This window comes from Pezoporus wallicus, unplaced genomic scaffold, assembly GCF_028554395.1.
Source record: "Pezoporus wallicus isolate ANWC-B61680 ecotype Strahan unplaced genomic scaffold, APGP_CSIRO_Pwel_v1 scaffold_11491, whole genome shotgun sequence".
In the NCBI taxonomy this organism is placed as follows: domain Eukaryota; kingdom Metazoa; phylum Chordata; class Aves; order Psittaciformes; family Psittacidae; genus Pezoporus; species Pezoporus wallicus.
The window spans coordinates 7,904,623-7,930,954 of NW_026642649.1; the positions used below are offsets into that span (position 1 = coordinate 7,904,623).

The following is a 26,332-nucleotide window of genomic DNA, read 5'->3' on the forward strand; positions in this document are numbered from 1 at the left end:
TAGAAGAAAGGTTTAGCCACAGAACTGTATGCTACTTCTGCAATTTGATTAATTATGGAATGTAATGGGAAGCCATTGGTCATGATACTCTAGAAAGAATAATTTGAAACAAAAGAGCTATAAGAACTCCCATCTAAAAAGGGATTAATTTATTCAACAGAAATGTGTTCAGAAACAATGAGAGCTTTGGAAAAAGCCTTTCCAAATCACAGAAGCTCATCAGAACTTCTTTTCTGTAGCGACCCCACTAGTTATAGAGAACACTTCCTCCTTGTATTTTGACAGCTACAATATCGCTGCTACTATTGATGATGCCACACGAAAAGAAGTATGGGGAAAACTTCTATGGAAAAAGTACTGACTTCTAAAGCATCCTCCCCCTGTATGGTCTTGCCTTGTCTCTCTGCTTCCTTAACTTGGATTCAAACAAATGAGAAAGACAAGCCTGACACAGCCAAAAACTAAAACTAAAATCCCACAGGGAGTACCGCACTGTGTTTGTCCCTGTGATCCCAAGTCTTACCGTCAGTCATTAATGTGCTTCATTTGGTGTATGTCTGCTTTTGAAGTATTGAACCTGGCCATCTGCTTTCTCAGTGTGGCTGGAATCACCAATACTAGGGTCAGGGGTGGTGGCAATTGAAAAAGCAAACTTAATTGGTACCGTCTTCCTTCCCTGTTGTTTAGAACTGCATTCGCTTCTTATGCCTGTTTTGGGATCCCAAGTAATAAGCTTCTAACTGTTTAAAAAACAAACACACACACCCTGTCAACCTGCTCACTCATTTAGGCTTCAAAATATAGGAAATTCACCACAGATGTGTATGAATTACAGGGAAGCATTACACTTTCAATGAACAGCTGTTAAAAAAGATATTGATCTCATCAATAACTCAGGACTTTGGGTCCAATAGAACAGAAGTTAAAAGTCTGCTTACATAAGCTAATATTTCCAGCTGTGTATGAAAGTTCCACTAAATATACTGCACTATTTAAACTTCCTTCGTAACATGAAATGCTGTTATGCCACAGATTTAAGAGTTAAAAAAAATCCTTGGGAACCTTTGGTTCTTTCAGCAGTTCTAGTTATTTCCTGCAGAATCCAATTTTTTACTTACTAAACGAGAATCATATATACCTTCCTGTTACTGAGATATAATAGCTTTTCCCATATAAGTCAATGCACTGTGCCCTGTTAATCAATTACAGGGCACAGGGGCCTGCCAGCATTGTGGCAGCGAAGAAATAAACTCTCCTCCATCCCATTTATCTCAGTGATATATTAACATCCAAGCCAGCTTAGGTCCATTTAAATGGTAACTTCCTAAAACGAAACAGGTCTTCCACTCCACTCTTTTCTGTTCGGATAGACAGAGCTGATAACTTTGTCACAGGTGTGATGACATTTACTACTCTGACTTTCCTATTCAGAGGGAAATCAGTTTATATCCATCAGAAACAAATTTCCTTGATATGTAAATAATAAGATCAATGGAAGAAAGGTCACCTAATGACATTAAATACAAATGCAAAACCTCAGCAATCCACAAGCTTCAAATTCCTAGACTATGGAACGGAAGGACGCCTATGCACTTGCTCTGGTCTTACATGCTTTCTCAGGCACCTGGCTACTGGAAACCAGAGGAGATGGATCTTCTGCCTTACCAGAAGCCTCTCATATGTTCTGGTGTCCTCACTCAACAAAACTAGGAAAGGATACCTGTTCTTTCCTGCTCTACAGTCTATGTGTAGTTTACAGTTTATAGCCTACCCATCATACTGGATAGACTGAAGGGCTGCATTCCACTTTGCCAGCAATTGCTTTAGTTCACACCTGGTTAGTCCATGAACTATTTGGGGAACAGGGACCAGACAATTTGATGGCCAGACCTTGACTTTATTACAAAGCAGACCATGCACACACAAACTTTGATTTATCAACACCAGAGATTGTTAAAGCTTATTCCTCGCTATGCCAGCGACTTTAATGATTTTTGGTGGGCAAAGCAGAGTAAAAAAACCTCAATACTTCACAGAACTCTGTTCCAATGCTTAGCATCCTGATCAATAGACAGGTCATCTGTAAAGTCACTGACGTATTTGATCAAAGCAGTCTGAGAAGATGAAAAAGACTATCTGCAGTTCATCATTATCTTCTTGCCATTAGTATCTACTAGCGGGTTAGAATGCATACAAACAACTACACCTTTAGAAACGTTAAGGAATAGGAACAGTACATATTTATAGTCATAGGTGGCTTTTATTAATAATCTGAAGCTGCTCTGGAGGTTACCTCAGAAGCTCTTGCAAAGATTCTGTCAGCAAAGTAGAAAGAGCTGTGTAGAGTACTTAAAAGAAAGAAAAACATTTGGATACCGATAAATAGAACTCATCAGAAATAAGTGACGGTGCCTTATTAAGGCGGCTTTTGAAGAACAAAGGCTTTGCCATCATTATGGTCCACTGTGCACTGAGGAACAGACAGACCTTGAAAAAAATACCAAACAAAATCTACAAACTCACCCCTCCTTCTTCAAAACCTTTAGCCATCATTTCCTATCAAATCCGAATCCATTATCATTATTTTGCTGGAGGATACTAGCTCTACGATAAACATGTTGCCAGTAACTTCACTAAAAAAAAGCCCCACGTGTATGTCAGAAAAGAACTGTAAAGTTGATCAACTAAGATGCAAAAAGGCAAAATGACTGTGATAGCAATACTGTGTTCTGAGTCCAAAACAGACACAATAAATTGCCCTCAGAATAAGAAAAGTCTATCTGATGTAGGACTTACAAAAATCTCAGCCAAGAAATACACAAAGCCATGGCTTTCTGACCGAAAAGTCTCAACCATTTCTGTTTCACGTGTTTTCAGTGTACAAAACTAACATTGCAATGCAAACCCAAAAATCTTAACTATTACCAACTCATTAACTGTACCTCAATGCCTGTCAAGTGCAAGGAAAAAAGTTTAGAGCAACTTTTAATCTTGCAATGCAAGAGACTCCTATTTTAGAATATGAATTCTAATGCAAATGATGGGGAGCAAAGGAGAGAGAATCAGATCACCTGGGTTTAATTTGTACTGCGTGTGCTAAATGCTAGTTATCCTGAACACATTTTTCTGCTCCCATGTGAATATGTAGAGTGCATTCTCTGTAGCGTGCTGAGGAGAAGGTGTAAGCCACCAAGCACTTCTGAAAAGCAGTCATGAGATTGCAAGGGCACTCTGGAACATGGATAAATACATGTGGGAATTGGCATACCTCCAACAGGAGACCATCAGGAATATTAATGTGACTTTTCTGGATTGCAGCATATTAGTATGCTGAGACAGCCTTACTTTTCATATTGCATGGGCAGGTTTTGTATCCCGAAACAAATGCCAGAATCCACTGTGTTTAATTCACAAGACTGTGTCCCCCCAAAGAATAGGAATAAATAAGCATAAGTTTTATGCACTGTTTCAAATGAGCTTTTAAAGCTGTACTAACGGCAAAGCAGGAGATAATACAAAACAAGTCATGGTCAAGGGTAACCCCTGTAAAAACATTTAAAACCAACCAAAGTAGAAGCGAGTATTAGTGAGGACAGTCTAGCACAGGTTTAATTCTTACAATGACACGAAAATCAACCTTGGCCCTGTTTCACAAGCCTGTTGCTCACAATAAACCTTGAACCAAACCTCTCATTGTGTATGACAGGAACAGTGTCGGAGAAAGTTAGTCCTGTGAAGGGCCACAGGTAAAAAAATAAATACTGATGGTAATGGCTGGCAAATGCTAAGCAGCGTACACCTCATGATCCAAGTTCTTAAGTAAGCAAGAAATCAGTGAAGAGCTTATTACAGAAGACCACCTCTTACAGAAAAGGAAGTATTGCCTGTCAGGTATTATTTACCAAATATATCAGCCTTTGGTACGTTTGGGGTGGTTCAAACCCTTTTACCTTAGATATGTTCCGCAGGGTTCCTCGACTGTGGGAGATAAATGTAAATAAATCCACTATATACTGTTATTTATTATTATTATTATTTAAGTTGAAAAGGTAACTTGACTCTCCAGCAAGTTTCTTGAATCGTTTTACCAACTAGATAGGGATGATGATTGGTAGAGTGGAAGCTTCATTTCTTTATCCTCTTCTGTCCCAACTTCTGTCCTGTTAGAATGTATTTACTCCACTAGAAGGGTAACAAAACCCAACGCACTTTTCAAATAACTTAAGTCACAACAGAGCTGTCCACACTCCATTTGTGCAAACAGGTTAATACTCCACACACACACACAAGTTACTTTCCAGTTGCCATATGCATGTCAAAGTCAATGCAAGTATTAGAGAAGCATCACTTGGCTTCTTCTTTGTTATTTCTACTGGCCTCCATTACTTTGATATGTTATTTCTCACAATGCTCTTGTGAGCATAGTCCTCTTCCCATATTGCAGAAGGCTGCAGCTTCCCCAGATGACTGACATTTCACATGACAGTCTTGACAAGCTGCTAGGGAGCCAGCTTCACAGCCAGCATCATGAGAAAATGAGTCCAAGTGTAACTGAAGCCTTCTTTAAGCATCTGTGAGCTCAGCTGTAATATAAAATATCAGAGCAGCTGATACTGATCACCTGGGATGTTTCATATTCCACTTCAAGTTGCATACCACCAATAGAGATAACACTGCTTAAAAAGGTGGCTGCTGCTGAAAAGGAAAAAAACAGAGCAGCTATTCTTCACCCTCTAAGGTGAAATCATTAATTGATAGCCTTCTATGAGCAAGTAACTAGGTGGATGGATGATGGTAGAGCGGTAGATGTGGTTTTTCTTGGTTTCAGTAAGGCATTTGATACTGTCTCCCACAGCATCCTCGTAGATAAGCTAAGGAAGTGCAGGCTTGATGATCAGGTAGTGAGGTGGATCAAGAACTGGCTGGAAGGAAGAATCAAGCTGTGATTGATTTGGCTAATCTAAACTGTGATTAGGCTAGGCTAATCTAAGGCAGGCTAGGTTGAACAGCCTTCCAGTATCTGGAAGGGCCTGTAGGGATGCTGGGGAGGGACTCTTCATTAGTACAAGTTACAAGGAGTAACAGGTTAAAACTTAAACAGGGTAAGTTTAAATTGGATATAAGGAGGAAATTCTTTCCTGTTAGGGTGGTGAGGCACTGGAATGGGTTGCCCAAGGAAGCTGTGAATGCTCCATCCCTGGTGGTGTTCAAGGCCAGGTTGGACAGAGCCTTGGGTGAGATGGTTTAGTGTGAGGTGTCCCTGCCCATGGCAGGGGGGGTGGAACTGGATGATCTTAAGGTCCTTTCCAACCCTAACTATTCTATGATTCTATGAAAACTTTCTTGTTAATAAACATTTGTAAGCACTCCAAAGAAACACCGGAAATGGTAATATCCTAACAGTAGCACAACTGTGCAACGTATTACAAGACTACTATCAGTTATTTCTGGCTGCAGTGTCATCAAACAGTCTCATTCATTACCCTGTTCTACAGTTTAATCAGAAAGACTGGGATTTATTTACTGTAAGTATAAAGGTGTATGGTTACTTATACTTATCTATGTAAGTATAAAGGTGAATGGTTTTAGAACAAATACATCCTTTCTATTGTCTTTAAGCCATATCTACAGTAAAGGTTTTGCAGGGTCAGTTAGATTTGGTCTTCTGTTTTCTGGAGGAGTGAAGAGGGGAAGTTTTTACATCCCCCTAAACCAAAACCACATCTGGATTGCTTTTGGTTTACTTGAGACTCTGCAGAGCCTTTCACAGTGCACTGGGAATTCAGCAGGCATTCATGCCATCACACTCCTGTCTCTTATGAATACACAAACTGCTTTGCCCCCTGTGCAGCTGGAGAAGTGGTATGAAAAACCTGCCATCCTGTTTGCTCAGGTTTCTTAACCAAAACCTCAGGTCAATTGCATCTGGATTAGCAGGAAGTCAGCCGGTCTGATTGTACACTTGGGATTTCATTACACTGTCCTTAGCTCCTAGCAGTAACTGACTACCAACTCTGTTCATGAATATTTTTGCATATCAAATCCTCAGATGCCTCTTCAGTTTTTAATCTTCTGCCATGTAAATATACCTCAGCTTTTCACTACTAGAAATAGCCAAATGTTTTGCAGGCTGTTACAGCAAACAAAGCTCCTTCTTAAGTACCCGTGCAGGTAGGTTTGATCTTTCACAGACTGGTAGCCAGCTGAATTAAGGATAGAGAAGCCTTAAATCATGTCGCATGAGGAATTTTTGAGTAGAGGTCAGGGAACTCACAAGGCTGGAGGAAAGAATACTGAAAATCGCCACAATTTATCTTGTCAAGTCTCATTTACCTTAAATTACATTTGCCAGTTACCCAGCCTATGTTCTTCCTCAGTCAACCTTATATCAAAAGTATCTTTTGTTTGTTTGGTGTGGGATTTCTCTGGGTTTGTGTTTGGCTGTTTGTTGGTTTGATTTGTTTGTTTTTCAAGACCCACGCATAAGGCACCAATGCATAACTAGTTTCCTGAATGAAATTTTTACCCGTCAGCTTAATTTTTCATGTCTACAATTAAGCTTTTACCTTTAATGAGAACATGTAATCTTTTCCTCACAACACACACTTATTTTAATGGTACCTTTACTTTTAGCAGTTTTATATCAACATAAAAGTCTTCTAAATTCAGAGCTGTTATTTCAGGTTTAACCTAATTTAAGCAGGATCCAAACATCCAGCACGGGATTTAGAACTGTTGGGCATTTGAATATAACAGCATGGCCACAGAAAGCCACATATTAACTGCCAAAACAATACAGCACAGGTACAGATTAACAATACTTCAACTTGGTATATAGAACCTAGTAATATGCCTTTAAAAACATGAAGGACGCTAACCTTATATGAGATAATTAAGTATTTTTATCTATCCACTTGTAGACTGGTTAAGATGCTCAACAGAAATCTCCTAATGGAGTTAAGTCAAAGCAAAAGCTTTAGATTCTCCTCTGAATGCTTCTTATACTAGAAAACTACCCTTGCCCTACAATGGCTAGGGAGAAAACTGCTCTCATCAGACAGACAGAATATTTAATACCATGAAGCATGTAAAGCATATTCCACATGTGGTTAGATGAGGAAAAAAATGGAAATTAACAGGGTATGCAAAATGCAGCAGAGAATTCTTTCTCAGTTGCAGAGCAGAAAGTAAACATCACTTTAACTTACATTCAGTTGTGTTTTTTCCTAAAGACATTATTAATTCCATATTTGTGCATTGCTGTTTACTTTCAGCTCCCCTTTGGAGAAAGCAGATACATCATATTTGTAATAGAAGCTATTAGGTGGCTATTTATCAGTTGCCTACTGTTAGAAGTGATGACAGAAACAAAACGCAGGAGTTGCATGACCTATGAATTAAACTGTATTAATACCGATAATTTGTTGGGAGAAAAAGATAAGTAAGATCTAACTTTGGTCTCCTTCCTCTTCTACTTGAAGCTTTTCTCCCCTCACCTCCAACTAAGTATAAAAGATGTGCTTCCTTGATTCCTGTCACTGAAACACAGGAGGATTAGCTGTGCAAACTCTTAGCCCTCTTTCCCATGTTTCCAAAGCATCAAGCGACCAGGTAAATTAAACTGTCATAATATACTGATTTCATCAGAAGCATCAAAAAAATGTACCTGAAAAGACGCTTTAATAGGTGAAAAGAAATACTTTTCTCCTTACTGTTGCATTAATTTAGTGTATACATAGTATACTTTTAAGATAATGCTGGTCGTGATTCCATTTCCCCAAAACACGCTTCCAGAAGATAAGCTTCCTGAATCTGCCAATATCCTGTCAGGTTTTTTAGGGTCTAAATCTTATGCAAAGATTGATGAATAAAACAGTGAACAGGAAAGGAAAACTAACTGCAACAAAAAGGAGATGAGGAACGCTGCATAAGAGGAAATGTGAGCTTAAGTTAGATTTTTGAACTTCTTTGTATTATAGACTGAAAAGAGCAAGCTGTGTTATAACCAACCTGAGAGGTGCACTACTCTCAGAGGCTTGTTACACATGCTGAAAAATTTGAACCAATCATCTAACATGGCTGTGAATGTTAACACTAGAGACTAAAATATCTTACACTAATACCTTGAAGAAACAATATGCATATCAGAGCAGGCTAACAAATCGTTTCATACACCAGTATGAAATCATCAAATTGATTCCAGTAAGTGTTCAGCATGCTTAGGCACACTGGAGCAAGAGCATAAGGAACAAGTCAGTTGAGGACAGTAGCTTCACAGGACAAACAATTTCTGGATAAATTTCACCTTATTCCACAAAGTACGAAAGTGCCTTACATTTAATAATTAACGTCAGAATCTTTCTTTCTTTCCCTAGAACTGAAAGGAAGTGTCTTACTTCTATAGAATCATAGAATAGTTAGGGTTGGAAAGGACCTTAAGATCATCCAGTTCCAACCCCTCTGCTATTGGCAGGGACACCTCACACTAAACCATGTCACCCAAGGCTCTGTTCAACCTGGCCTTGAACACCACCAGGGATGGAGCATTCACAGCCTCCCTGGGCAACCCATTCCAGTGCCTCACCACCCTCACAGGAAAGAATTTCCTCCTTATATCCAATCTAAACTTCCCCTGTTTAAGTTTTAACCCGTTACCCCTTGTCTTGTCACTAAAGTCCCTAAAGAAGAGTCCCTCCCCAGCATCCCTATAGGCCCCCTTCAGATACTGGAAGGCTGCTATGAGGTCTCCACGCAGCCTTCTCTTCTCCAGGCTGAACAGCCCCAACTTCCTCAGCCTGTCTTCATACGGGAGGTGCTCCAGTCCCCTGATCATCCTCGTGGCCTCCTCTGGACTTGTTCCAACAGCTCCATGTCCTTTTTATGTTGAGGACACCAGAACTGCACACAATACTCCAGGTGAGGTCTCACAAGAGCAGAGTAGAGGGGCAGGATCACCTCCTTTGACCTGCTGGTCACGCTCCTTTTGATGCAGCCCAGGATACGGTTGGCTTTCTGGGCTGCGAGCGCACACTGAAGCCGGCTCATGTTCATTTTCTCATCAACGAACACCCCCAAGTCCTTCCTCCATAGGGCTGCTCTGAATCTCTTCTTTGCCCAGCCTGTAACTATGGTAAGAAGATTTACATAAATTTTATAACTGAAGATGAATAGAACAACTTCATGATCAACTTGCAAGTTGTAAAGATGCAAATATTTGACTCTTAGTTGTAAAGTATTTACAGGACTCCTGTTGCTGACTCAGCACAGTTCAACCACCCCCACAAGCAAATTCCTTGTCAGTCTGTTTGGATTCTAATATTCTAGAAGGAGTAAGACCTGGGAGTAAAGTCAATGTTTAAACTAAGTGATTTAATCTCATCAGAAGGAGATAGCAAGCATCTTAAAACAGCTGTATGAATGATAGGGCAACTCTTTTCTGAGTACAGCTAAAGCCAGAAGTATCAGTCTAAAGGGAGATCTTTGGTTTTGATATACCAACCACTTTTCAATTCCATAAATCATGGTTGGTGTGTATCGATTATAGCTGTTGGTCCTGAATTCACTGGAGATAGTAACCAGGGCAGGGGGATGCATGTGAGTGCGTGTCTATGATAGTTCTTCACTACTGTGAGAAGGTACACATTTCCAGTGTTGCAGGTCCTTCTATGTTCTTTTTAAAAGGGAATGAAATTCTAATGCAAGGAAAGGCAATGACAGCCTTGAATAATCCACAGTGTGAATGCAAGAAGCAATAACAACGCACAGTAAAACACTGAACTGAAACTACTTTAAGTGTGATTAAGCACCACGCTTTGTGCGCTTGAACAGGAAAAATAAATACCAGAATTTTGTAACTGTGCAGTTTTCATCCAGAAAGAATTATAATTAAGAATAAATTAATACTTCCTGCCTGTGCAACTGCTAAATGGCACATGGGATTCAGCTGGAGGTAGAATGTCACAAAGCAAGTCACTAAAATTCTGCTCTTTTTAATATTTGGCACTTGCCGTTTTATTTTTAAGGAAGAAAAAGTGGTTAGAGGCCTAACACATGTGAATGATTTTTATCATTCGGCTTGAAGGGGACATAAGGGAGAAAAAGCTAACAAGCAATCATTGTACAGTGGTGTCTGGGTTTTGTTTTGTGTTAACAGAATGCCAGCCAAACAAAAAGGCACAACAACATCCTCTGATATTTCACAGAATACCTGAGCATGTCAAGATGTTAAATAAAACACCAAAATAAACAAAACAGCCATAGAAGACCCCATATATTGTTTCCTACAGTGCTATATGCTCATCTAGTTTAGTTGTATTTCCTCTCTTGAAGCACTACTCCTGTGATGAAAGGCTTCTCTCACAGGTTTCTGTGTCCTAAGAATATCACAGGAGATGTATTATAGGGACCTGTTCTCTGGTACACCAAGTACATTATGATTAAATAAATTTTGCTTCTTCCCCCCCACCAACCAAAAATGTGTTTGTATTCCCCTGGACAGAACAGACTGCATCAACACTTGCAAAGAGCTATTTAACTGAAAAAACATTTCTGACCAGACTCTACAGCCCAAGTCAAAGTACATCAGGTGCCTGCATTGATCAGTGTTGCTGATTCAGATCCTAACGGTTTTATCATACAAGTAGAAACTGAAGAGATGAAAGGATGGTTCTGCACTACTCCTACCTTCAGTTTTTGCACTGCCCCAGGCAAAATTCACCTGCTTTTGGAAGGAACTAAGCACCCTCAAACAGATCAGTTCTGCCATCTACACTAGAACAGCTTATGCCTTTCTCATGACTGTCTGGTGCATTAGGGTGTCGAGGAAAGCTTCTGTTAGAAACAGAGGAAGAAAACACCAAGTAGAAAACCCAATTCTGTACTTAATGGAGATCAAAACCAATTTGAAAAGGTCTTAATCAAGTGGAGGGTTACTGTACCACTGTTCCCTTTCAGTGTGAAGGCTAGTTAGAACAACTCCAGGTAACTTCACATGCTCCCAAAGACTGTTTTTAACTTCTTAAATAACAGCAAATCTCATTACAGTGGCCCGAGAGCCCTTTCCTTTTTCACATTTCCTTTTAGTCTCATCAGAAACTCTTGATTTAGAAACACTCATTATAGAGAACAGCGATGTAATTCATTATCCTAAAGGCTGGCTGGGAGGATGCTGTATAAAAGGTTTTGTAAGACAGATTTTTAGATAGGATATGTCACTGCATTTCTCTTGCTCATGTAAATTACCAGACCTACCTTATTTTCATGTGCTATGGAAATCCAAGCCAATATGTTTTACAACAGACTTAGCCATCCAGCTTACCCTGCTGTTCATGTAGCATTTTCTGAATATAAATTGTTGTTTTTTTCCTAATTATCAAATGCAAATGGTGTTGACAATAGCACCATCTATTATTGTACCCTCATTAGCATGCATGGGTACTACAGAAGCATTTTTAAGGCCAAGAGTACTTGGTAATTAAGCTCGGTAAAACCTTGTTATACTACATGTTTAACATGTCAACCAAGGACAACAGCACAGTTAAATCAGCATCTCTAAAAAATTAAAGTGACTTATAATTATAGTCCATTCCCTCCCAATTTTAATCAGTTACCTGAATATTAAGTTCCAAACATTACAGTTTACTACCTTGGTCTGGATCACCAATTCCCATTATGCCCAAAGTGAAGGATGCCTCATGTTAATACATATGGAAGTCTGCATGCATACATATACACAGCAATGCGCTATTGCCCACAGGCATTCCCAGTTGCAGTGGCTGAGTTGCTCAGGTCTTGGCAGGGGGACTGCTAACTCTGGGGCCAGCAAAATGCTAGCAAAGGCTGCCCAGTGGTGAGGAGAAAGGGTGAGAACAAGCCCTGCCAACCCTGAAAGGAGAGAAGGAGAAGGGTGAGTAGGGGCTCCAGCCCTTGCCCTGGCAGAGAATTCCCCCAAAAGCCCCCATCAAAGCAGGTGGCTATGAGAGCTGCAGCCTCTGGAGAGCCCACACTGGAACAGCACGAGAAGGCGGGAGCCACAGTAAAGACCACAGACCCCTTCCAGTTCCTAAGAGAGCCTACAAGAAACCTGGAGAGCAACTTTCAAAAAGGGAATGGCTTTAACCTGATAGAGGGGAGACCGAGATTAGACATAAGGAAGAAATTATTCACTCGGAGGGTGATGAGACGCTGGCACAGGGTGCCCAGAGAAGCTGTGGCTGCCCCATCCCTGACAGCGTTCAAGGCCACGTTGGACAGCGCTTGCAGTGACCTGCTCTAGTAGAAGGTGTCCCTGCCTTTGGCAGGGGGTTAGAACTGGATGAGCTTTAAGGTCCCTTCCAGCTCAAACCATTCTATGATAAGAGATAGGAAGAGCCATCTACCAAGTGCTATAAGACTGCAACACCACCACTGCCTGCCCTGGGGCAGACAGCCTTGTAGGCAGATGTGCAAGAAAGGGCTGCAAGTCAGGGCCTCCTTAAAAGAAACTGTAGCTTATTATCTTGTGTAGAATTTAATTATATTTAACTGTTCTGCTTCCCAGCCAGTAAGTGCTGGCAGTGGAATTTGGATGAAACATGAGTAAGTATTAAAAATTCATTTGTTTCCTTTAGCATTTTGGTCTTTTTTGACATGCAGTTTTCTCAGAGAAAGTGCTCAGAAGTTTACAGATCACTTCACTACTTCTTATCTAGAATTACTCTGGGTAAAGATTACTGAAAGGCTTGAAGCAAAAAGTAAAACTGTTCAATCCTTTCATCCAAATATGAATGAACAACATCCAGCCAGAATAAGGAAAATCTGCCACAATTTCAAAGACCATAGGCCATGTAAGAAGGTGCCTTTCTAGCTTCTTTTCTCTATCCCACATCTGAACCCATGAGTGATGAGTATATCCAATCAATTCCTTATAATGAAGATCTTTAGTTCCTAGAAAAGTTATTTTCTTTTGAGAAAACCTAGGAAACAATAAGTAAAAATTAAAGGGAATTTCAATTCACTTGTAGTGAAATTCCAAGACAATGGAGGAAAAAGCAAAACCAGGTTAAACTAAGTTATACCATTACCTTGATTTTCCTCAATAAACTCCCCTTAAATTTAACAAACTGAGTTTATACGTTAATAGATTCTTGATTTAAAGAAAAAAACAAACGCACATCAAAAATCCCCAACAAATACTTCTCACTTCTCTAAATTTTATTCTCAGTATTAATGTCATTAAGCCACCCTTAATTTCTTTAAAAAGTTATCTTTCATGTTCAGTGCAGTTTGCCAGGATAGTAGGCTGAATGTGTGAAGAATTAATTTTCTCTTGTAAATGAATGAACACGATTGGAGGAAGACAAAATGAATGACAAAATGACTGCAGTTAACCAAAAAGTTCCATTTTGCTCCCTTACGGAGAATGATGGAGTAGCATTTTATTGAACTCCATTACCCTAATGAGAAGATATTCTATGCTTGATCTTAGCCAAAATGCCGGAGAAGATACTTTAATGACTTACTGCTTCTGTTTAACAGGGATATTTCATAATTACTGAAACTACATCTGTTTGATTAATGAGCCTTTTCTAGCATCCCCGTATCTTTCAATTTGCCTGACAATATAAACTGGAAGGCTATGCACACAGACATAAGTGCTTTTCATCGTGTATATGTATACAAATAAAACAGCATTGAGAAGAAATATAAGGGCCCCAAATAGGACAACAGAATTCTGCTATTAATTATTATAAGCAAATGTTTGCAACCTTCACTCGCATTTCTGGTTTTACACAGAAAAGTCAAGTTTTCAAGAAACATTTAAGTAAATCTTGCAGCGATTTTTATGGTCCATCTTATGGGCCTCCCAGAACGGCTTTCAATCAAATAGGAAAAATAATCAACACTGAAAATACACAGAGCAAAGAACACTGATGTTGAGTTATTGTACATGCAGTGTCCACACATGGCAGTCACTTAAGGACTGCAGTTATTCTCAAGTTGGTTTTCATGTGTTGCTCAAAGAATATGAAACTGTGTTTTGCCTCATGCCAAAATTCCCCAAGAGGTATTTCAATTTTTAGGCCCACCATGATGCTCAGAAATCATAAATGAAGGCCTATTAATTAATCCTCATGCTTAGAGGTCTCATGTAACATTAGGAAAAACAGATTAAGAAAATAGATCAGATTAAGAAAATTAAGATCAGGAAAATAGCACATGAAAAGCCTTCAGGACTTACAGAACTTTCCAAAGGCAAGTCAGAGAACAATACCTACTAAGTAACGAGTGAACATAATGGTACCTTATAAAGAAGATGGTATACTCTTATCTGAATAGCTGATATAAAGATATAAATGATACAGAATACTGTATCATTTATGCCATGAAAGAAGGTATTAGAAATGGTAAATGCTCCATCCCTGGCAGCGTTCAAGGCCAGGTTGGACAGAGCCTTGGGTGATGTGTCTTGGTTTAGTGTGAGGTGTCCCTGCCGGTGGCAGGGGTGTGGGAACTAGATGATCTTTGAGGTCCTTTCCAATCCAGACCATTCTATGATTACCCCACTATTGCATTATCCTGGCCTCAAATCATTAAGACATTTTCTTGCTGCATGTGACAAATCTACTCTGAAACTGAGTGCCAGCAACTTTTACTCATCCAGCTAATTTCTTAATAAAGGTATTTTGAAGAAAAAGGCCTCATTATCAAATACAAATATTGATTTAAAATACATTGCTTATGTTGTATTTCACATTATTCTGTATTCATGTGAACTTAAGTAAGTTTTATATCATGGTAGCACAAGAATTTGCCATGCAGTATCTGTTCTGCTATTTGTAATATGATATGCAGATAGAGTTGTCACTCTGTTTGCTTGTTACTCTCTGAGCCAGCTTTTTCTGAAACACGTTTCTTGAATTCTTGTTATTTCTCAGCTAATACCTGGTGACCAACATAAACACTAACACCTCCTCCAGAATCCAAGAACAGCAGAAGGACGAAACAGTTCCACTGTCGTCACGTCATCTCTCCTCAAAACTTGTTCCTAACAAATGGTTGTAGAGTATTTCCTGAGGGTTCTGGGGGGTGCTGGATAACCCCAATAACAATTTCTGACATCAAAATGTCAGAGTTTTTCCTATCTCCATATAAAACCAGAAATAGTTTGTATAATTCTCTCTATTTGGTGCAAAAGGGGAAGTTCATTGTTCCTTGCATGTGTGTCTGTTCATTTCTGCTTAGGGGGAAACGTCAGCCATCAGCCACTGTTCATGAAGTTATTTCAATATATATAAATGTACAAAGTGACTCATCATCACTATCTATGCTCTTCTAAATGATAGCACTGGCTGCACACTGCTTTATCAAAAAGAAACAAACACCTGGAGCTTGGGATTTCAATTTCAACTGACTAAAATCAGTCTCCACTAATCAATTTCATTCTGTGTCCAAATGTGAGTGTATTGACCTAGACAGAATTCATGCAGCATTTCATACAGAAATTTCAAGTTACAATAGAACAATCTGAGAGACAGCCTAACTTTTGTACTTTCATCTTACCTAGAGAAAAAGCTTAGTCTCCACAAGTGACTCACAAAACACACCACCTGCTTGGCGGCTGGATAAAGAAAATACTTGGAAATATTTCCCTGTAGTAGAAAACTCGGGTTGACTGCTGTCAGCTTCCAGTTTATGAATGGATGTGCTGCATGTTTGGAGGAGTGCTCTCTGCATCCAAAGACAGACACAAAATAAAACCCACTGCAACCTGCCCATGTTCAGCTTTGGGACCCCCAACACAAGAGGGACGTGGAGCTGTCGGAGTGAGTCCAGAGGAGACCATGGAGATGCTGCAAGGGCTGGAGCAGCTCTGCTCTGGAGCCAGGCTGAGAGAGCTGGGCTGGTTCAGCCTGGAGAAGAGAAGGCTCCTTAAGGGGAGACCTTAGAGCAGTTTTCAGTGCCTAAAAGGGACAACCAGAAATCTAGAGAGGAACTTCTGCAAAGGCATGTAGGGATAGGACAATGAATGGCTTTAATAAACTGACAGTGGGGAGATTAAGATTAGGTAAGGAATTCTTCACTGCTTTGAGCAGCTTGGTCTAGTGGAAGGTATCCCTGCCCATGGCAGAGAAGTTGTAACAGATTATTCCAACCCAAACCATTCTAGGATTCTAAGAAGAGCATCAAATTCTGTGACACCTAAGCAACACAATTCACTGCAGTTCATCTAAAGAAGTGTAATGAGAGCAGATTTGAGCCTAGTACCAATATTACAGCTTTCAAGCATGATTACATAGCAATTAGCTCACTATCCTTCTGCTTTTCAGTTCTGATCAGTCTTTATGACAGTTGTTATATTTGCCTCTGGCCACAAGGAAAATCACTTATATGAAAGGGAAAAAGGAGGGCAGAACAAGCACAAGCAGGAAACAGACCAACAGAAATTGAGCTTTTAAGATCAGAATACTACTGTTAACACAGTTATAGCCTCTGAGTTAGAGGTACTAATTAATAAATAATATTTACCAAGTCGTCTTAAACCACCATGTTGTTTCACCACTAAGGCAGGGTTTCATTACAGCCAGCAGCCTTGCGAGTAGTGCAAAAGAAAATACCTCAGTTACACTGAGGAATTATTTATCAGCAGAAAAATGTCTGTGGATACAGGCTGGGTAACACTGGGAAAGCTAAAACTTGAAGGCAGCGACTTATCTATCCTAGGCAGTTCTGTACATCCCTTACCACACATTCCTGGCAGTTAAAGTATCTGCTGGTATCATTTGTTCTGCAGAACTGCAAAAAAAACACTCAAAAACTAGCAAGGCATTAAAATTCACATTCTGTGTGGACAGAACACAGAGAAGGGACCAACACAGCGTGCTTGCAAGTGAGTTACAATTATAATAGGATTCCCAGCTGGGTATTTTTTCCTCATAGTCATGACAGAACTAAGCTCCATGGTTGTTCTGCTGCCTAAGATGACCTGAAGGACTCTGGAGACGCATGAGCCTGCTGGCTGAGCTTCACCATAATGGTTTTCTGAAGAAGTGAGAGCTAAAAAACACCTGCAAGATATGGGAAAAGATTGATATGAAGTTTCATTTACTAGAAATCTGCCATCAGGAATTAGAAAAGTAACAGAATGGGTAGAGGAAAAAAGGATAAGACTGCAGAAAACAGAAAAAACACTCTACAGAATGCAAGAACTTGTTCTACTGTTTGAAAGCCAGAGGCAGGCTTTTCTCCAAACACATTAGCTTCTGTAAGTCAAAAATGAGATTTCAGAAGGAGAAAATCCACTGATAATACCCATGTTAGGCACTCATGATCCATTACTGGGATCTCCAAGAACTAGTTTTCATCCTTTTTGACCTTGACAGCACACACATATATGGGTAAAAGCTACTCCAGTGACACTGCTTGCTGAAGCCATGGAAAGCTACCAAAATGTGTTCATGGAAATGTTAGCAGAGCTTGGCTGTCATGGATGCTAGATACGCACTCGGTATTTAGTGGCAACCGAGTTACATGATTAGAAAAATCTGTAAATTATTATGATATTAAGATTATCACAAGTTTTAATTTTTAAAACTACAAGATATATTCTATGTTTCATTGTTTCATGTGACAGTGCAGCATTACTGAGCACATCTGTAAGGATCTTCGAAGTGGAAATTCAACATTAACTGATCTTCCTCTTATTTATACTAAACAAATCGAACGGAAAAATCTGTTGGCTAGCTGCATCACATAATAGTGACAGGCTGAAAAAATTAAGGCAGAAAGAAGATTGTCAAAAATATTAGAGAAAGCATCAACAAGATGAGGAAAGAAATGTTCTCTTCACAATCTCTTTAATGACATCTACTTAATAAACCCATCAGTGTCCACAAGCTACATATTGATTTTTAAGGATACGCAGGGGAAAAAAAACACAAAGAACAAGCCAACAAACAATGCACTGGTGATCAAGTATGGGATAGAAGACCAATGCAAACAGATTAAGTATATATGAAACTCAAAATGGAAATGGTGTTGGTTCTAAACTGAGTCCTGGAAAGCTGGACTGACAAGTTTAGAATTCAATCAGAACTGGTTAAGATGGTACCAGGGAAGTTATAAACAGAAGTGGGTAGAAGTGCTGCAGAAAGAAGGAGGGTAACAACAACAAGGATATCAATAATAATAATTACAATAATAAAATCTCCTTGCTACGAAGCCAAGCTAGCATAGAAACAAAGACAAACAACTGATTAAGGAGCAAAAGGAAGTAGAGACATGGCAAAAGAAGCTCACCCGGAATATGAATCAACAGAACAGTGAACCTCAGTGGAAATATGTTGCAGTCATAAGAGAAAATGACTTAATAAATATAGTTTGATAGGCCCATAAATCTCTGAGCTCCATGAGAGTCAATAATTTTATTTAAGAAAAACAAATGTTTGTTTTGATTTGATGGAATCAATATGGGGGTTTCAGAAAGTGAGAGGCCACTGGGACTATTAACAGTGAGAGCAAAGAATTACCCAAAGAACATGATAAGCTGAAGAGTGCCAGCCTGCCAACATTTACATAACTTCAGTAGCATTTCAAGAAGCGAGTCATATCAAGAAGGACAGAAACTTGGACAGTGCTACTCTTCTAATGAAAGGCAGAGCTCCCTCTTGATGGGAGCTCCAATACAGTCAGGAATAAAATGATGGCTGCAAATGGAAACACAGAAAGGAATTAACTCCCACAAACCTGAGCAGACCTAGATCAAAACACTCAGTAGCCAGCATATTCTACCTTTAATAGATAATGGATGCTGGTGAATAAAAAAAACCCTCCTCCCCCTTTAATAATGTGAGAGGACAGGGCCTTCTAGGTTTTAAACTGCAATAGAAAAATCTTGGGCTTTTTTGCACAATCCCAGACTGGTTTAGGTTGGAAGGGACCTTTAAGCTCACCCAGTTCCAACCCCTACCACAGGTAGGGACACCTTCCACTAGAGCAGGTTGCTCCAAGCCACGTCCAATCTGGCCTTGAACACTGCCAGGGATGGGGCAGCCACAGCTTCTCTGGGCACCCTGTGCCAGCGCCTCAGCACCCTCACAGGGAAGAGCTTCTGCCTAATGTCTAACCTACATCTCCCTTCTTTTGAGCTTGAAGCCATTCCCTCTTGTCCTGTCACTACACGCCTTTGTAAAAAGTCTCTCTCCAGCATTCCTATAGCCTCCTCTAAGTTCTTCCTGGATCTTTCCATTCTAATGCATTTACTGTCTGTTCTGCTGTTGGTCACCTGCTAATTCATCTGGACTAATTTATCTCTATTTTAAGAAAGAAAGAAAATTGTAATCAGCAAAAATGCAGATCTCTAATTGGGTCAGAAGTCCCTCACTACCTGCTTAATCAAAGAGCCGCTTGTAAATTGTTACTTGCAACTGAACACGGAATTTTAGGAAATGAGGAAAACATTTAAAGAACCCTTTCATTATCGCTGTATCTACTATGCCTATTCACAACAGACATTTTAAGTGCCAGATGCCAGAAGCTGTATATGATGGAGTATAGCATTCTATACCTACAGATCAAGTAATAAGAGACCCTTGTCAGAGGATTTATGATTTACGGTATTACAAGAGAGACTGCTCCAAGGCAGAGCACCTGAGTGCTCTTGAATCATCAAGGCTATACAACAGCACTGGCTTTATAATGGTGCACCTGCACATATTCTCAAATCATAGATGTGCCTAACTACAGGGCACCAAAAGTGGCCTGTCCTTTGGTAGACTTTCAGCACCCATAGCCATCGATGCCCAGTTTTGGCAGAACAGGCAAAGCTCCACTTACTTTCCAAATTACAGGAAGATACCCATGTTACAGAAATATGCCCTAAGTAATTATTTCTGGCCTCACTGGATTAATTTCTGTTAGTATATGACTACAGCTTTCTGTGATGCTACTTTGCATACACGCAAACAGTAGACGGAGTTGAAACATGAGTTAAGGGGAACAAAACATGTAAATTTTAACCTATCACTGAGAAATTTCATCCTGGCATTGAAATTTCATGTCACTCACATAAGATACTTCTCAATAGAATTCAGACATAATTCAGGCAAAAGTGGACAAATTACATGATGAAGCTGAACACTATGTTTCATAATTTGTTTCAATAAGACTGAAAGGGGAAGAAAAGAAGGTGGAAGCTGGACAGAAGAGTCACTTCAAAAGCAGCATTTGTGTTACCAAAATGAGGTATTTTCACAAGGCCTGAGGAGATTTTATGCACAAATGGTTGCAAAGGCAAGCACAGAAAAGACCTTTGGGCTAAAAGCCCTCAGGGTTCTTATCGAAAACAGTGATGTCCCAGCCCAGTACCTACATTTATCGTGAGCCAAAGCGTGCAGCCTACCATTTGCAATGAAGAGACTTCAAATATTTCAATTAAAAATCAGAAACTCGCCACGCAAAACAACCAATTCCATTTTATTCACCTTGAGCTATGTTAGTGATAATATGCAGTACTTTAATCACTGCATCCACAGAAGAATGAGCTAATTCCACTTTTATACTGTAAACAAGGCTTCATATAAGGGGAGGAAACAAGGCTGAACTGGAATGTACTACAAACAAAGCAGTTTGAAGAGCAAGAGATGAAAATAATAGTGTGATTTTAAGTATAATTATAGTCCAAACCATGTAAACCAAGTATCTTAAGGGATAGTACTTGTAGTCTCCTAACTTCTACTAGTACTGTAATCCAGAATAAAAGAGCACGACCAAGATGAATGTTTAACTTATGCAGCATGCAGTGGAAACATTAACCAGAGCCCAGCTGTAATAAGATTCTTATGAACCAAGTTTAAATATTCCTTAAGAAAGGCAGCGCGACAGCTAACATGCTAAAAGCTAAGCAGGCAACTTGACAACTTTACTGAGTCAAGCACTTGGTTGTGATTTCAGTGTCGTCTATTCTCAGTGGGATATCTGAGCCAAAGTCCTACAGCTGGATGCTCAAAACTCTGGCAATCAAAAACGCCTTTTCCAGTTCCACACACTGTGTACAATTTAGCACAGGGAAAGAACACCCACACAGTCTATTTTAATCCCATTTTAGCAACTAATTTTCAGAGAATAGTTACATTTATTGGAGGTGGAGAGGAAGTGGCCTAATTTCAGTTGTAGTCCAAAAATAAAATATCCTCTGGAAACATTGAATTTGCTTGCTATAAAAAGTTGCAAAAGCACCAGAGCTTCATCTCAGCACTGAATTAAGATGTCCAAACTCTTCAGTACAGTTTGCTTAAATTAAACCTATGTTCTGATTTGGCACACCATTACCTTTCAAAATGTGTTGCCTGTTGATAACAAACCTGCATTTCTAAGTCTCTTTTCATCCAAAATCCAAGTCCCTGCTAAATGATCACGCGTGTTATTTATACATAAACAACATCACAGTCCCTAGCAAAGCAGAGCCATGTGAGGTGGTAGACTCAGAGGCTGCTCAGCAGAGCACAGCACTGCTACAGGTTAGGAGAGGAAAGGAGGATGAATAACAACATTTCTTTTTGACTTACAGACGGGGGGGTGGGCAGAGAAAAAGAACACCACACCTCAAGAAAAATCACTAAACTTCACGAAATAACAGCATTTGCTTCAGATACTTCAACCTGTTTGTAGTTTTCCTTCCTCCCAGAGGTCAGAGGAAGCAACTAAACACACACAGTTGCCCAGAAGCTAGCTATGTAATCAAAGGGTGACTTACTGCTCCAGCAGCCATCTCCCTTCTATAGTTCAGAGGGGTCACTTCAAGCACCTCTGGCACTAGCGACTCCCACTTGGTGGGATGCAGAATACAGATTGCAATTGCAAACCAGGGTGCTTTGGTTTCATACATTTTAGAAAGCTACACAATGCACCACAAGACTTGCTTTTTAACCAATATAAGGAACATGACTGTCTAAACAACATCACCTTCATTACAGTATTCAGTCAGAACAGCTACCTGCATTTCACAGAGAAGCAACCAGTTTCCAAGTAAAAGGAATTTCCAATGCATGTTTAGTAGGAAAAGAGAAGGATTTTTTTTTTTTAAATTATATTGTACTATAAAAAGTGTAACTTTTCTCCTTTCCACTTCCTGATCATGTAACAGAAAGCCATTTTATTTTATTCTACACCAGTTGTTATGCTGCCTTATGACTGTAATGTCACCTAGCACCATTTCGAGCAATGTCATTTGTGAATCCTTTTTTCATTCTTCTCTCCCTCCTTCCCTCCCACCCCCAAGAAAAAGCAAACAAAGCCCAACTAGACGGTGGGCATAAGAATGTGTTTTCTCTCGGTAAGGTTTTGATTTTGCTTGGGAAATGAACCTAAAAGAACCTGACAAAAAGAGAAGCTGACAGCTAAAGGGAGACCTTTGATTTTAGTGCTACAGTTCACCGATTAGCAGTGCATAATCAATGACAGGATAGATGCCATGGTGGGATACTCTCTATCATGGTATGCCACCTCTAATGAGAGGACTGGTGCTTTCAGTAACACTGTATTATTGACTTGGACTATAGCTTAAGAAAGATCAAATCAGCTCAATTAGGATGTTCATTTGTATTCAGGCCACGCCACCCAGAGTTCAGTTACTAGCACTTTGTTCCTGAAGATAACAAAATGTTTGTGCATAATGTATCTTTTCATCCTTTAAATTGTAAAGGTCATTGGATGGGAAGGTATCGCTTTTCTGACTGCTATTCTTCTGAAGCCATTTCATTTTAATCTCCATACATCTATCATAAGTTATTGACACAGGAAAGCAAGGTAAGAGCAGTTCCTATTTTTAATTCCACCCTCTCACTACTTGTATCCAAAGTCACAGCAACAGACTTATAATTTCCCATCGGAAATAAATATGGGCTCATTTACAGACTTGGTAGAAATTTTCTACTCATAAAGTCATTTCCTCTGGGAGAAGTGAATTAATAGGCCTTTAAACTCAACAGGAGTAATTTTCTTTGGTTCTCTTCTGCCTGATCATAAAGGCCAATGAACACCTACACTGGATACAAACACATTTCTTCAGGTCCATATAGCATTTGGTAGGATCAAATGAAAAACTCTGATGAAAAAAACATTAGTTCTCGCAGGAGACTACTCATTTACTATTCGGTTGAAGTGTGTAAACATTTGGGAGGAGAGTGTGGGTTCATAGACTTAGCGAAGATTACAAGCACTTGGTTTTTAATCACTCTAAAGCATTTTTTGAAACATTTGTCCAATGCTACCCTTAATATAACAGTGACAATGTCCTGCTCGCTAGCAAGGACTTTTCACAAGGGCATGTAGCGACAGGACAAGGGGGAATGGCTTTAAACTAACAAAGGGGAGATGGAGATTAGACATTAGCCAGAAGTTCTTCCCTGTGAAGGTGGTGAGGCGCTGGCACAGGGTGCCCAGAGAAGCTGTGGCTGCCCCATCCCTGGCAGTGTTCACGGCCAGGTTGGACGGGGCTTGAAGCAACCTCTCTAGTGGAAAGTATCCCTGCCCGTAGCAGGGGACTGGAACTGGATAAGCTTTAAAGTCCCTTCCAACCCAAACCAGTCTGGGATTCTATGATTCACCCAAGACATTCCTTGCAAAGAACTCTCTATCTTTTTGTACAGGTGCCTCAACATTAGGCACTCTGTAGCATTCTTTATTAACAAGTTAGACTCAGAGTTTAATTTTATATCATTTCTTGTATAAGAGTCGCAAATGGGTTGACAGTACAGTGAAATCAGAAATAAGCAAAATAAACAGTTACCAATATTAGGACCACTACTTGAAAAGATATGTGCATATGCTAATCTTTGGGGAAGAGTCATCCTTAAATAGGTTATTACTGCCTTTTAAAATAAAGCTGATCTTTACTGAGACTTCAAATTTGGGTGTATGGTTATTCTCAGTAACCATCTGAGACAATCTCTGTTATGAAATCATCATCTATGCCGTAACAGCTACTGCATCATGTAACCATGTTATAGAGCACGCAGCATGACAACATAATGACGACAGCAATGAAGTTCAGTAATGTCTGGTATAAAGCAAGAAATAATGCCCATTCATCTATTTTCGCAGCAGTATTATGGATCACAGCACCTAGAACACAAATGACAGGTATTAGATGAGACAAACAGTGAAAGCACATGCACAAAAGCAGCTAGAAACTCCAGAACTGATTCTTCATATTTCCTGGGACTTAAGTATCTTCTCTTCTAGGACACACCAGATTCTCTCTGTTCTCTATGGATGCTATCAATAGAATAGACTTTTACTTATAATGTATTTGACCTTTTCCTCTATTTTTAATCATACACCTACATTTTAATCTTGTATGTATAATTTAAATTTTGTAATACCTTACAAAAGGCATCATCTACCATTGCCACTGAGGGAAACGCAGAATGGCCAGTAAAAGCACTTCTCCTACAAATGCCAGTAAATTTTATCACAGCCATTTCCACTTCCCTGAACGTCTCCAGATAGAGCTACATTTTCATATTGTACCTATAGAAAATGCAGCACCTCTCCAGGATATACATACATTGTTTTAAGGTTTCTTTCTAGCCATTTCATTTGGGTTTGCTTCTTATTAGCAAATAGTTCAGGTAAGAACATAATAAAATGTAAAACAACTGCTTTATGATTTGTCATTTCAATAAGCTAATTAAATATGTAACAAATAAATACTAAGTCCTAATAAGTGATCTGGTATCTACGCCTAACATTTAAGCCAGCTTCCACCCCCAATAACTTGGTTTGGATACAACAGGTCTTTGAAAACACATTCAGTTTTTATTTTGACTTTACTCACACATTTCTCATAACTGTGGCAAGTCAGAGCTATTACAAAGCGTGCATACTTTTCCTGACTTTAATTTATCTTTCTCCAGCTTCACTAGTAACACCTTGTACCTTAAGTTAACATACTGTACTATGCCTGTACATCTGCTTGCTCAGATTATAGTATCAGGCACTGTAGCAGCTTTTAGCTCCCACCGAGAGCTCAGGCTGATGTGAGCATACATTAGGATATGATACACAGAATCTTTCTAAAACCACCACCCATTTGATAATTCCATGTCCTGTGGTAACATCAGTGTGCTCCTATGGAAATCATGATTCACTTGGCTACAAATACACATCTTTTCCCCTGAAAAAGAGGCATGATTTAGCATAATTTAGGGTTGGTCTTTTTTTTTCATTTGCAAGTGTTGCCAAGAATTATTTAAAAATTGTCCGTTTTCTGCAGTGATCTGGAAGATGACCTCCAAGGCCTATTACCCTTTCTATGAAATCCTATTGCAAATATCCATATTCCCCCTCTGATCTCCACATTATTATTGACTGGTCTCCCATAGAAAGCATATTTCAAGATAATTAATCACTTGGTTCTTAAAGTATGGAATGTTTTATTAATAACTTGCAATACATATGGCTGTTCTATAAAGCAGAACACACCTGCATGTTTTTCTTTCTGGTTAAACCACCACAAGCCCTCTGAGACAGATAACACATTCTCACAGCTTGACAAAATGATGATGCTACTCTAGCAGGATGATAGATAGTGCTGAACAAACTGCACTACTGGAATGGACCAATTCAACAGATACTGTACAGACAGCAAAAACATGTTACCAACACAAAAAGACTGATCATATAAAGGTACAAGCAGTATTTTTTTCTTCTAGGAAAAGGATACCTGTATTATCATTTAGCTTCTCCTATGCACAGAAAGTACTGTAAAAAATTATACCAGTCTGCATGTAATACTCATACATGTGAGCATCCTTAATTCCCGCAGTAGGCTACAGACAGTTGGTGCAAACTGGAGCATAGCAGAGACTGCTCTAATTCAGAGACAGAAAATCCAGTAGTAAATTTACTGAAGAACTGCAATTAGCAGCTCTTCTGCTACTTTCTCTTGACTATGGTTACTTCTCATTTCAGACCCCAGCATGGCCTATGACCACATACACCTAGTAGCACATTTAGGATAACCAACACTATTTCCTAAGGCAAACAGCCATAATATGTCATCACCCTGAGCACAAAGCACCCACCCATCCTCTTCCCTTTCTCTCCACTGTGGATGTCATCAGAATATGACAACAGACAAATGCTGCCAGCACTGCAACAAGACTACAAGCCCAAAAAGTGCTCTCACCAGTATGCGGTGTCATTACACAATATTCCATTATGGAACAGGCAAGTGCAACAGCACATGAGATATTGCCTATAGCATCCATCAACTGCAAGTCTCAGGAACTTGAACTGCAGCTGGATGGGAAAACTGGTGATGCCCCAGGGGTGAGGGATGCCTCCGCCATTG

The 26,332-nt window shown here is 39.6% G+C and overlaps 1 protein-coding gene across 2 annotated transcripts in view; it reads right to left on the reverse strand.

Moving 5' to 3' along the window:
* The window catches only part of CNTNAP2 (contactin associated protein 2), a 1,008,227-nt gene that overhangs the window by 697,202 nt on the left and 284,693 nt on the right, over nt 1-26,332 (reverse strand). The window contains exon 1 of one of the 2 annotated variants that reach the window (XM_057431244.1): nt 15,541-15,635. The exons of the other annotated variant lie outside the window; for it this stretch is intronic. The gene's annotated coding sequence lies outside the window, so the exon portion shown is untranslated. Of the gene's footprint in view, nt 1-15,540; nt 15,636-26,332 lie in introns of those variants that run through there. 2 annotated transcript variants of the gene reach the window in all.